This window comes from Xenopus tropicalis, chromosome 7 (assembly GCF_000004195.4).
Source record: "Xenopus tropicalis strain Nigerian chromosome 7, UCB_Xtro_10.0, whole genome shotgun sequence".
Lineage (NCBI taxonomy): Eukaryota > Metazoa > Chordata > Amphibia > Anura > Pipidae > Xenopus > Xenopus tropicalis.
In genome coordinates, this window is record NC_030683.2 from 13,544,948 (window position 1) to 13,557,567 (window position 12,620).

At 48.2% G+C, this 12,620-nt stretch overlaps 1 protein-coding gene across 2 annotated transcripts in view; it reads left to right on the forward strand.

Moving 5' to 3' along the window:
• Positions 1-12,620, forward strand: part of prkg1 (protein kinase cGMP-dependent 1) — a 467,630-nt gene that overhangs the window by 198,741 nt on the left and 256,269 nt on the right. The gene's annotated exons all lie outside the window — the stretch shown is intronic.

Consider the following 12,620-nt stretch of genomic DNA (forward strand, 5'->3'; position numbering starts at 1 on the left):
ATATATTATTAGTATTTTTAAGAATGGTGTCAATCTGTGGGTACTGGGAATGCCAGGGGGGCTGTAAGGTGCCACAGACAGTCACTATTTATTGGGCTGGGGGGGCTGTTTGTGCCTCTGGGTACTGGGAATGCCAGGGGGCTGTAAGGTGCCACAGACAGTCACTATTTATTGGGCTGGGGGGGCTGTTTGTGCCTCTGGGTACTGGGAATGCCAGGGGGGCTGTAAGGTGCCACAGACAGTCACTATTTATTGGGCTGGGGGGGCTGTTTGTGCCTCTGGGTACTGGGAATGCCAGGGGGGCTGTAAGGTGCCACAGACAGTCACTATTTATTGGGCTGGGGGGGGGGGGCTGTTTGTGCCTCTGGGTACTGGGAATGCCAGGGGGGCTGTAAGGTGCCACAGACAGTCACTATTTATTGGGCTGGGGGGGGCTGTTTGTGCCTCTGGGTACTGGGAATGCCGGGGGGGCTGTAAGGTGCCACAGACAGTCACTATTTATTGGGCTGGGGGGGGGGCTGTTTGTGCCTCTGGGTACTGGGAATGCCAGGGGGGGTGTAAGGTGCCACAGACAGTCACTATTTATTGGGCTGGGGGGGGGCTGTTTGTGCCTCTGGGTACTGGGAATGCCAGGGGGGTGTAAGGTGCCACAGACAGTCACTATTTATTGGGCTGGGGGGGGGGCTGTTTGTGCCTCTGGGTACTGGGAATGCCGGGGGGGCTGTAAGGTGCCACAGACAGTCACTATTTATTGGGCTGGGGGGGGGGGGCTGTTTGTGCCTCTGGGTACTGGGAATGCCCAGAGGGGCTGTAAGGTGCCACAGACAGTCACTATTTATTGGGCTGGGGGGGGGGGCTGTTTGTGCCTCTGGGTACTGGGAATGCCAGGGGGGCTGTAAGGTGCCACAGACACTCACTATTTATTGGGCTGGGGGGGGGCCTGTTTGTGCCTCTGGGTACTGGGAATGCCAGGGGGACTGTAAGGTGCCACAGACAGTCCTATTTATTGGGCTGGGGGGGGCTGTTTGTGCCTCTGGTACTGGGGAATGCCAGGGGGGCTGTAAGGTTCCACAGACAGCACTATTTATTGGGCTGGGGGGGGCTGTTTGTGCCTGCTGGGTACGGGAATGCCAGGGGGGCAGTAAGGTGCCACAGACAGTCCTATTTATTGGGCTGGGGGGGCTGTTTGTGCTCTGGGTACTGGGAATGCCAGGGGGGCTGTAAGGTGCCACAGACACTCATATTTATTGGGGCTGGGGGGGCTGTTTGTGCCTCTGGGTACTGGGAATGCCAGGGGGGCTGTAAGGTGCCACAGCAGTCACTAATTTATTGGGCTGGGGGGGCTGTTTGTGCCTCTGGGTACTGGGAATGCCAGGGGGGGCTGTAAGGTGCCACAGACAGTCACTATTATTGGGGTGGGGGGGGCTGTTTGTTGCTCTGGGTACTGGGAATGCCAGGGGGGCTGTAAGGTGCCACAGACAAGTCACTATTATTGTGGCTGGGGGGGGGCTGTTGGTGCCTCTGGGATACTTGGGAAATGCCAGGGGGGGGCTTGTAAGGTGCCAAGAACTTCACTGCACTATTGTGATTGGGCTGGGGGGGGGGGCCTGTTTGTGCCTTCTGGGCTACTGGGAATCGCCAAGGGGGGGCTGAAAAGGTGCCAGAGACCGTCCTATTTATTGGGCTGGGGGGGTCTGTTTGTGCCTCTGGGTACTGGGAATGTCAGGGGGGCTTGTAAGGTGCCACAGACAGTCAACTATTTATTGGGGCTGGGGGGCTGTTTTGGTGCCTCCTGGGTACTGGAATTGCAAGGGGGGGCTGTAAGGTGGCCACAGACGGTCACTATTTATTTGGGCCTGGGGGGGGCTGTTCCTCCTCTGTGGTACTGATATGCCTAGGGGTGCTGTCCGCGGCCACATGTATCGTCACTATTCTATTGGGCTGGGGGGCGCTGGTTTGTGCCTCTGGGTACTTGGGATATGCCAGGGGGGGTCTGTAAGCGTGCATCATGACAGTCATCTTTATTTATCTGGTTTTCTGGGGGGCCGTCTGTTTGCTGCTCTTTCTTGGTCTGGGAATGCCAGGGGCTGTCAACTTCACAGCCCTCGGCTTCCGTCCCAGGTGCTTACAAACGCCCAGCCACTAATTTAGTGACTGTCTGTGGCACCTTCACAGCCTGTAAGGTGCCACAGACAAGTCACCTACTTCTCATTGGGCTTTCGGGGGGTGCTGTTTGTACTCTGGGTAACTTTGTGGACTTGCCCAGGGGGGCATTTGCTGTAAGGCTGCCACAGACCAGTCGACCCTCATCTTATTGGCGCTCGCGGGCTGTTTGTGCCTCTGGGTTACTTGGTTGTTATTATGCAGGGGGGGTCTGTAAGGTGCCCACAGACGTCACTATTTATTGGGCCTGGGGGGGCTGGTTTGTGCCTCTGGGTACTGGATGTCTCACCGCGCGGGGTTTGTAAGGCGTGCCATCTCTTAGATTCTAGTCACTTGGTCATTTCAATTGGGCTGGGAGGGCCCAATGTTCTGTGCTCCTGGGTGACTGGGCAATCCAGGGGGGGGCTGTAAGGGTGCCACAGACTACTCACTATTTATTGGTACCCACTTGGGGGGTGTTTGTGCCTCTGGCGCTACTGGGTTATTGTCCAGCGTTGGGGGCTCGTACAGGTGCCGAGCAGACGAGTCACATTATTTTTATTCGGTTACACTGAGACGGTGGCTGTACTGTGGACCTTCTTCCTGGATAATAACTTTATTAGGGAATCGCAAGAGCTGGAGCTGCTAAGGATGCCCATCAAGACATGTCCAATAATCTTCTTATTCTGGTAGGCCTCGCGTTGTGGTCTGTTGTTATGACTAAACATCTGGGTATTAACTGGGAATGTTTTTGACCACCTAATGGGGCGTGTAATGACGTTGTCCTAACAGAACCAGTATTCCTATCTATCTACCTCTAGAGCGCTGGGTGCCTGTTTGTGCACTTCTGGTACTCTGGGATCATTTTACATGACCAAGAGTCGGGCTTGTAAGAGTGGCCACACGATCAGGTCCTTTATTTATGGTTCGGCGGCTGTTTCGCCCACATCTGCGTACTCAGGAATACGCAGCGGGGCCTGTAGGCTGCCAACACGACAAGTTTCACTACTCTTCATTATATTCTTCTATCAGCCCCTATTCCTTTTTCATTACTTTTACTAATTACTATATTTGGGATCCTATTTCTACTTGATCGGTGGGTGCGCTGTTTGTGCCTCGGGCTTCACTTGCACGGGAAATTGCCCACGGTGGGTTGTTAACGGTGCCAGCAGCCAGTCACTAATTTATTGTTGGCTGGGTGGGCTTGGTTTTGTGCATCTGGGTATGTGAATTCGCCTAGGGGCGGCTGTGAAGGTTGCACTATTTGACACACTTACTGTCACTTATTTATTGGGGTCTGTGGTGTGTGCATTTCTTTTGTTTGCTCTTGGTACTGGGATGCACGGCGCGTGGCGCTTTGTTAGCAGTTGCCAAAACGACATACATTTTTATTCTAGTTCGACTATTTTATATTAGGGTATTCATCGTACGGGTGGAACTGTGTTTAGTGCCTGTCATAGACATCATTCAGTTTAGACATGATAATTCGCCTTGACCTCTCTATAGCTACATACGTCATGCCAGTACGAAGATGAAGTGTATCTATTATAAACTTCAAAACTAAGCTGGCCAAACAGTAATATTTTTTAAGTTGTGTTCGGTACACATATATTAGTCATGTATATTCTGTTTCTGTTTAATCTGACCCCCAAGAACACTCGGTGGCGCGCGCTGCCTAATAATCTGCAAGCCTTCGCAGAGCACGATAATTTTCAGTTCTAGCCCTAGGACCTTATAACGGTTGACGCTCGCGCATAAAGTGGCCGTATGGATTTCCTGCCAGCGAGTGCCGTTGGGCCCGCCCCTGGGTGTGCGGTTTCCGTATAACGAATGCAGGAGTCGCCGAATAGTAATAGCATGGCACACTTCCATCAGTTCAAACCACATGGTGGTCATGTCTAAATCTGGGAAGCTTTGGTTAGAATTAAAGTGCTTTAGCTTAATTACATGTCAGTTCCTGGGAATTTGTACAGATGAGAATTACTCATAACAGTATGGCAGCATAGGATTCCCTGATATTAAGCACAATTTCAGCTACGGACAGCACCTTATAGTTTGGTGCTCCACATAGCCTAGTACAGAGAGTATAAACATACAAACTATGGCACATAGGGATTCCCGACTGTACCATAAAGCACTATCAGCAGGACCCCCTATAGTTTATCTTCATATGTCATGTACAGGAGGATACATATAATTACTATGGCAGCATAGGGATTCCCTGTACTAAGCCCAAATTCAGCAGGAACAGCCCCCTAAGTTAGCTTCATAGCCTGTCACAGAGAGGATACCAATAACTATGGCAGGCATAGGGATTCCCTGTACTCTAAGCACAGCTCTGACGTCCAGTGTACCTTTACATTACATGTCCATTTTTTTCTTGTTAGTTTCAGCAGAACAGCCCCTAAGTTTGCTCTACAGCCTGTCCACAGGAGAGATACACCTTTATTAAAGATATACTGCCGTCAGCATAGGATTCCCTGTACTAAGCACATATTCAACGCAGGAACAGCCCCCTATTAATTTTCGCTCGAGTACCTGTAACAGAAGAGATACCATAAAGATATGGCCAGCATAGGGATTCCCTGTACTAAGCACAATTCAGCAGGAAGCAGCCCGCCTAGGTTTGCTCATAGCCTGTACAGAGAAAGATACCAATAAAGATATGGCAGCATAGGGATTCCCCTGTACTAAGCACAAATTCAGCAGGAACAGCCCCCTAGGTTTTGCTCATAGCCTGTACAGAGAGATACCATAAAGATATGGGCCAGCATAGGGATTCCCTGTACTAAGCAGCAATTCAGCAGGAACAGCCCTAGGTTTGCTCATAGCCCTGTACAGAGAGATACCATAAAGATATGGCACAATAGGGATTCCCCTGTACTAAGCACAATTCAGCAGGAACAGCCCCTAAGTTTGCTCACAGCCTGAGGCAGTATATACCTTACAGGCTCAATTTAGTGTGCTGCACCCAATTACAAGATATCGAGATGCCTTGGCTGAGCATGCGTATTACTAGCTGACAGTGTGAATACATTCATTCTCAGCATTGCCCAATCTTAATACTGCTATATGACATTCAGTCGAATGTGTTTTCAGTTCTTCGCTCCTCGAGGTACTGGAGGGAATTATTCCATGAGCAATATTCAGTATTGCCTGTCAAGCCCACTTCCACTTCTATTCTTTATGTGAGTGATTTGACATCTAACCATGAGCAGTCTTCATGTACTCCTCCCCGCACTTCTCCTCGCTCACCGGCCATTTACTAGCAGTTATTTTACCTGAAAAGATACCTATTCCTCCACTTCTCTGTCTGCGCCGCCAGATCTGCCCCATAGCCTGTACAGAGAGATACCATATTATAAGATCTAGTGTGCACATAGGGATTCCCTATTGTATTCTAAGCTATCATATCTTAGTTTCAGGGAACATTTGCCCCTAAGTTTTGCTCATAAACCTGTAACAGAGAGATACCTATATTAAAACTATGGCACATAGGATTCCTGTACTACAAGCACAATTCCAGTGCAGGAACATGCCCCCTAAAGTTATGGCCTCAAAGCAACTGTAACATTTGAGAGATATTCAATACAAATTCTATGGCGCCCCTAGGCGATTCCCGCATGTAACTAAGGCTACACTAGTTCAGGAACAGCCTCCTAAGTTTGGTTCACAGGCCGTGTAACAGAGAGATACCATAAAAACTATGGCAGCATAAGGGATTCCCTTGTACTAAGCACAATTCCAGCAGGAACAGCCCCCTAAGGTTTGCTCACAGCCCTGTACAGAAAGATACCATAAAACTCCATGGCAGCATAAAGGCGATTCCCTCTGTATCTTAAGCACAATTCAGGTCAGGAACATTGCCCCGGTAAAGTTTTACTCATAGCCTGTACGAGAGAATACCATAAACTATGGGCATAGGGATTCCCCTGTACTAAGCACACAACTTCAGCAGGATTCAGACACCCTAGTTTGCCCATTTAGCCTCGTACAACAGGAGAAGATAACAATAAAGACTATGGCAGCATAGGGATTCCCTACTGTACTAAGCAACATATGCCAGCAGGAAACAGCCCCCTAAGTTGTGCCATAGACCTGTACTAGAGAGATCACGCAATAAACCATCGTATGCAGCCATAGGGACCCTTGCTGATCCTATGCACTGTTGGAATATTTCTATTCATCTCTTATTGTCACTAAGAGACATTGAATATTGGGCAACCTTCTTATGTATTTAGCAGCCAGCTTTGGGAGGAATAAGTAATACATCTCGCTGTGCTTTCATAGGCATGATCAATTTAATTTTCGAACTTCGGATGGTTACTTGTCACAGCCTTCCATATTCATATCATTCACTCCTTTTGTTCCACGTGCACCTAGGGGAATATGAGGAGTCCGGCGTGGATTCCTATCGAATACCAACTCTTCAGGCAGTTTAGGCGTGGAATGATAATAGTGATGGGACAACGTAGTCTCCCGGGTATTTTTCCTTTTCTTCACCATACCCTATGTCATAAATAATCCCTCTGGGTCCCCGAAATCTAAACCATCAAAACTGCTCACTCTTGTTGAATTGTGCTTGACTTTGCTACACTACTAGTCGGTCCAGAGATCATCACCATTTCCATCTGCAATATTAATTTGTACCTGTTTAATTAAATTAGTTAGCAATTATGCTTGAATGGAGCAAGGAAGGATTGTCTGTTAATTACTAGAGCCCCCCCCTTATTACTTGAATTCTGCTAGTGGTGCTCCTGACTCGCTTGCCCGGATACGAGCCCTATGCCCTACGATGGCTGCCGTATGCTCAGGAGTCCGTATCTCAGGCAATAATTAATATACGGCGGAGTGGAATTTCCCATGGAAATATGCGGTACCCCGCGGTGCTGTTACAAGATAAAACATTGGATATGATGATAGGAGGGCAGCGTATGCCAGCGGGAATGTGCCAGCCCAGCAGCTCCCTTTCACCTTTCTGTCTCACCGCATCGCAAATATTCCTGTGTTCTATATAAAGTGATGCTGAATTATTTATCGTATAACATGCACCCCCGAGCCGGCAATCGGCAACCTGGAAAAGTGTCAGCTATATCTGTATAACAACCTGTACCGCTGATGCCCAACCTGTACCGCTGATGCCAACCTGTACCGCTGATGCCACAATGCCTGTACCCTACCACGCTAGGATGCCCCTATTACTGTATCCCAGCTTGAAATAAGCCGCACACCTGCTTACCGCTGATGCCTTTCAGCCTGCACCGGCTCATGCTCCTCCCTTGCCACCGCTATTGCCAGTCACTGGCACCACGGATGACCCCCAGGCCCTCAAACGGTTCTCGATAGACCCTAACCTCGCCCAACCGCTGATGCCACACCCTAGCTATTTGACACCAGCGGATGCCAGTGCCCTGCCACCCGCTGATGCCCAACCTGCACCCGCTGATTGCCATCCAGCTGTACCGCTGATCGCCCAAACCTGCCAACCGCTGATTTCCCCAAGCCTGCACCGCTGATGCCCAGTTCCTGTACCGTATGTATGCCTTCCATAGACGCTGAATGCCAGCCTGTACAGTGATGCCCACCTGACACCGCTGATTCCAGCCCAACACCCGCTATCCTGCACCAGCTGTAGCCTTTCAGCCTGATACTCCTCGCTGATTGCTTTCTTCAATCTGCGGCCCCAGGTTTACCTGTTCAAACCGCTGATGCCCCCCAGATCCCTCGCATTACCCGCTCGCCTGCTCACGGCCTGGGCAACTCGCTGCATCGCCCTTACAGACCCTGTTTACCCTGCTGCTGGCCCAATCTTGCCTAACCCGCTGATGCCACGCATGCCACCGCTAGAATACTACGCGCCTCTCCAGCCTGTTACCCCGCGCACTCTTGCCTGATTACTTCGCAATACCTGCACCGCTGATCGCCCTTTACTTCTCACTTAACACAGACCTGACACCCTGCTGATTTCTAACTTGATGCTACCACACCTTGCAACCGCTGACTGCATCAGCCTTGCCATAACTCTGATCCGCTGCCACTGCACCTTCGCCTGATCTCCTCAGCCGCACATGCTGAATGCCTCTCAGTCCTCGTTAACGCTGTTGATCCGCCTCAACCTGCACCGCTGATGCCCAACCTGCACCGCTGATGCCCAGCCTGCAGAACGCTTGACCAGGCAGAGGCCACACCAAGGGGTCTGGGTCCCATGATACCTTTCCCTTTAGTAGCAGTGGTACCATCCTGATGGCTGTACAAACCGTAGGCAAGAACTTCCATGAACGTACAGGATCCGAGAAAGACTCACTTATAAACACTAGGCAAAGTTGCACCTGGGCAGTAACCCATAGCGACCAATCAAGGATTAGATTTTTTGTAGAACAATGAAATCAAACATCTGATTGGTTGCCATAGGTAACTGCCCAGGTGCAAATTTACCCCCAGTGTGAGCTTTACCCAGTTTGACCACCAACATGCTGGGCCCAGTTGGGATTAAAAAGGCATTTGGCCCCTGAGCCAAAAAGTGGATTATAATGGGGGGCTCTAAGGAGAGGACCCCATTTGCAGCCCTTGCCCCAGGCTAATTTACAGCCTGAAAAACGGACTTTTATGTAATTAAATAAATGCAATTTCCCATTTAGTATCCGCATTCTGTTCCTGCGTGTTTGTTACATATGGCTGGCCCCGTGACAGTATGGGGGGGCATTCGCCTGGGTGTTTAAGTGCCTGGAGACGCCTGAGCAGTTGCAGTGACAGGCAGGCTGCACGGGTCGGCTGATTAACCCTCTCAGTTCCAACTCTTCCATTCTTTCTAAACTATTGCTTAAGGACTTTGCATCCGGTTCTGCAGTTATTCAGCATTGTTGGGTCGTGGGCACCGTGCCCTCTGAATGGCATTACAAGAGAGGAATTAGTAAAAAACCGCCACCAACCCTGCGCCTGAGACGTGTGACATTTACACATAAATTTATCTTTATCATTGTCCTGTTGTCTCTGTGCGACTATCATGGATTTACATTATCATTAGCTTTGTTTAAAGGGAAACTATCATATAAAATAATTTGTATTTGTAATTTGTATTCTTATCTTCAGTCACAGTGGCAGATTCCATCTTATGCCCATTGTAAGCAGCAGTCCTGCCCTGCTTTATGGCTGAGATTCTAGCTATCTGTATAACAGAGCATTCTGTCACAGTGGCACAGATCCTATCTGATCCCCCCCATTGTAAGCAGCAGTCCTGCCCTGCTTTATGGCTAAGATTCTAGCTATCTGTATAACAGAGCATTCTGTCACAGTGGCACAGATCCTATCTGATTCCCCCATTGTAAGCAGCAGTCCTGCCCTGCTTTATGGCTGAGATTCTAGCTATCTGTATAACAGAGCATTCTGTCACAGTGGCACAGATCCTATCTGATCCCCCCATTGTAAGCAGCAGTCCTGCCCTGCTTTATGGCTGAGATTCTAGCTATCTGTATAACAGAGCATTCTGTCACAGTGGCACAGATCCTATCTGATTCCCCCATTGTAAGCAGCAGTCCTGCCCTGCTTTATGGCTGAGATTCTAGCTATCTGTATAACAGAGCATTCTGTCACAGTGGCACAGATCCTATCCCCCCCCATTGTAAGCAGCAGTCCTGCCCTGCTTTATGGCTGAGATTCTAGCTATCTGTATAACAGAGCATTCTGTCACAGTGGCACAGATACTATCTGATCCCCCCCCATTGTAAGCAGCAGTCCTGCCCTGCTTTATGGCTGAGATTCTAGCTATCTGTATAACAGAGCATTCTGTCACAGTGGCACAGATCCTATCTGATCCCCCCCATTGTAAGCAGCAGTCCTGCCCTGCTTTATGGCTGAGATTCTAGCTATCTGTATAACAGAGCATTCTGTCACAGTGGCACAGATCCTATCTGATCCCCCCATTGTAAGCAGCAGTCCTGCCCTGCTTTATGGCTAAGATTCTAGCTATCTGTATAACAGAGCATTCTGTCACAGTGACACAGTCTTGTCCTACATTAGGATGTATAAAATCCTCTTTCATAGACTCAGTTTAGCATTTTATTTTCTTTAAGCCACAGTCAGAGGATTCTGTAGCAGTTTCCCTATGGGAGCTGGGCAGTGATAAACATATGTTCTGTGCTTTAGTCACCAGGCTGATTCCCCATGTATCAGAAAATGAGTTTGGGACGGTCAGTGTGCATAGGAATCATGGGAATTACAAGCAAGTCTGAGAATAAATTCCTGTAAATTAGATCTGTGCATCCATAGAACTTGGAACACCTCCCCCCCCCCGCCACGGAATTGCTTGTGTACAGAGCAGAACTGTATTCTCAGCAATAAAACAGCAACATTTCCAGTTAAAAGTTGAAATGTATTTGTCAGAGTTACCTGTTCCCTGACTGTAGGGAAAGATGTTGACAACAGGGCAAAATGAAGACATTAGGGCAAGATGAAGACAGAAGAACAAGATGAAGACAGTAGGGCAATATGCTGATAGTAGGGTAAAATAAATACACAAGTGCAAAATAAAGACAGTAGGGCAAGATGAAGACAGTAGGGAAAGGTGTTGACAGGAGGACAATATAAAGACAGTAAGGCAAGATGAAGACAGTAGGGAAAGGTGTTGACAGGAGGACAAGATAAAGACAGTAAGGCAAGATGAAGAAAGAAGAACAAGATAAAAACAGTAGGGAAAGATGAAGACAGGGCACAATAAAGATATTGGGGCAAGATGAAGGCAGAAGAACAAGATGAAGACAGTAGGGTTAGAAGTTGACAGTAGGGCAAGATGAAGACAGTAGGGTTAGATGTTGACAGTAGGGCAAGATGAAGACAGAAGAACAAGATGAAGACAGTAGGGCAAGATGAAGACAGAAGAACAAGATGAAGACAGTAGGGCAAGATGAAGACAGAAGAACAAGATGAAGACAGTAGGGCAAGATGAAGACAGAAGAACAAGATGGAGACAGTAGGACAAGATGGAGACAGTAGGGCAAGATGACGACAGTAGGGCAAGATGTTGACAGTAGGGCAAGATGAAGACAGTAGGGCAAAATGAAGACATTAGGGCAAGATGAAGACAGAAGAACAAGATGAAGACAGTAGGGCAAGACGAAAACAGTAGGGCAAGATGAAGACAGTAGGGCAAGACGAAAACAGTAGGGCAAGATGAAGATAGTAGGGCAAGATGTTGACAGTAGGGCAAGATGTTGACAGTAGGGCAAAATGAACACAGTAGAGCAAGATGAAGACAGAAGAACAAGATGGAGACAGTAGGGCAAGATGTTGACAGTAGGGCAAGATGTTGACAGTAGTGCAAGATGACAAAACAGTAGGGCATGATGAAGACAATAGGGAAAGATGAAGGCAGAAGAACAAGATGTTGACAGTAGGATTTGATGTTGACAGTAGGGCAAGACGAAGACAGAAGAACAAGATGAAGACAATAGGGTTAGATGTTGACAGTAGGGCAAGTCGAAGACAGAAGAACAAGGTGAAGACAGTAGGGCAAGACGAAAACAGTAGGGCAAGATGAAGACAGTAGGGCAAGATGAAGACAGTAGGGCAAGATGTTGACAGTAGTGCAAGATGAGAACAGTAGAGCAAGATGAGAACAGTAGAGCAAGATGAACACAATTTGGAAAGATGAAGGCAGAAGAACAAGATGAAGACAGTAGGGCAAGATGAAGACAGTAGGGCAAGATGAAGACAGTACGGCAAAATGAAGACAGTAGGGCAAGATGAAGACAGTAGGGCAAGATGAAGACAGTAGGGCAAAATGAAGACAGTAGGGCAAGATGTTGACAGTAGTGCAAGATGAGAACAGTAGAGCAAGATGAACACAATTTGGAAAGATGAAGGCAGAAGAACAAGATGAAGACAGTAGGGCAAGATAAAGACAGTAGGGCAAGATAAAGACAGTAGGGCAAGATGAAGACAGTAGGGCAAGATGAAGACAGTACGGCAAAATGAAGACAGTAGGGCAAGATGAAGACAGTAGGGCAAGATGAAGACAGTAGGGCAAGATGAAGACAGTAGGGCAAAATGAAGACAGTAGGGCAAGATGTTGACAGTAGTGCAAGATGAGAACAGTAGAGCAAGATGAACACAATTTGGAAAGATGAAGGCAGAAGAACAAGATGAAGACAGTAGGGCAAGATAAAGACAGTAGGGCAAGATAAAGACAGTAGGGCAAGATAAAGACAGTAAGAGAAGATGAAAACAGTGAGGCAAAATGTTGACAGTAGGGCAAGATAGTGACATTAGGATAAGACTGTGACAGTAAGTCAAGATGGTGACAGAAGGGAAGGGGCCAGATGGAGACACCAGGGCAGGTTGGCTGCAGTAATACTTTATACCCATGTTGCACAATTTTAAGCCCTTTATTTGTTATTGAAGTGTACCACCCAGGAACCATCAGAACACTACACATTATACGTCCCCTGTACTTTTATCTCTTTGTCTTTGTCCCCTCTCGTCAC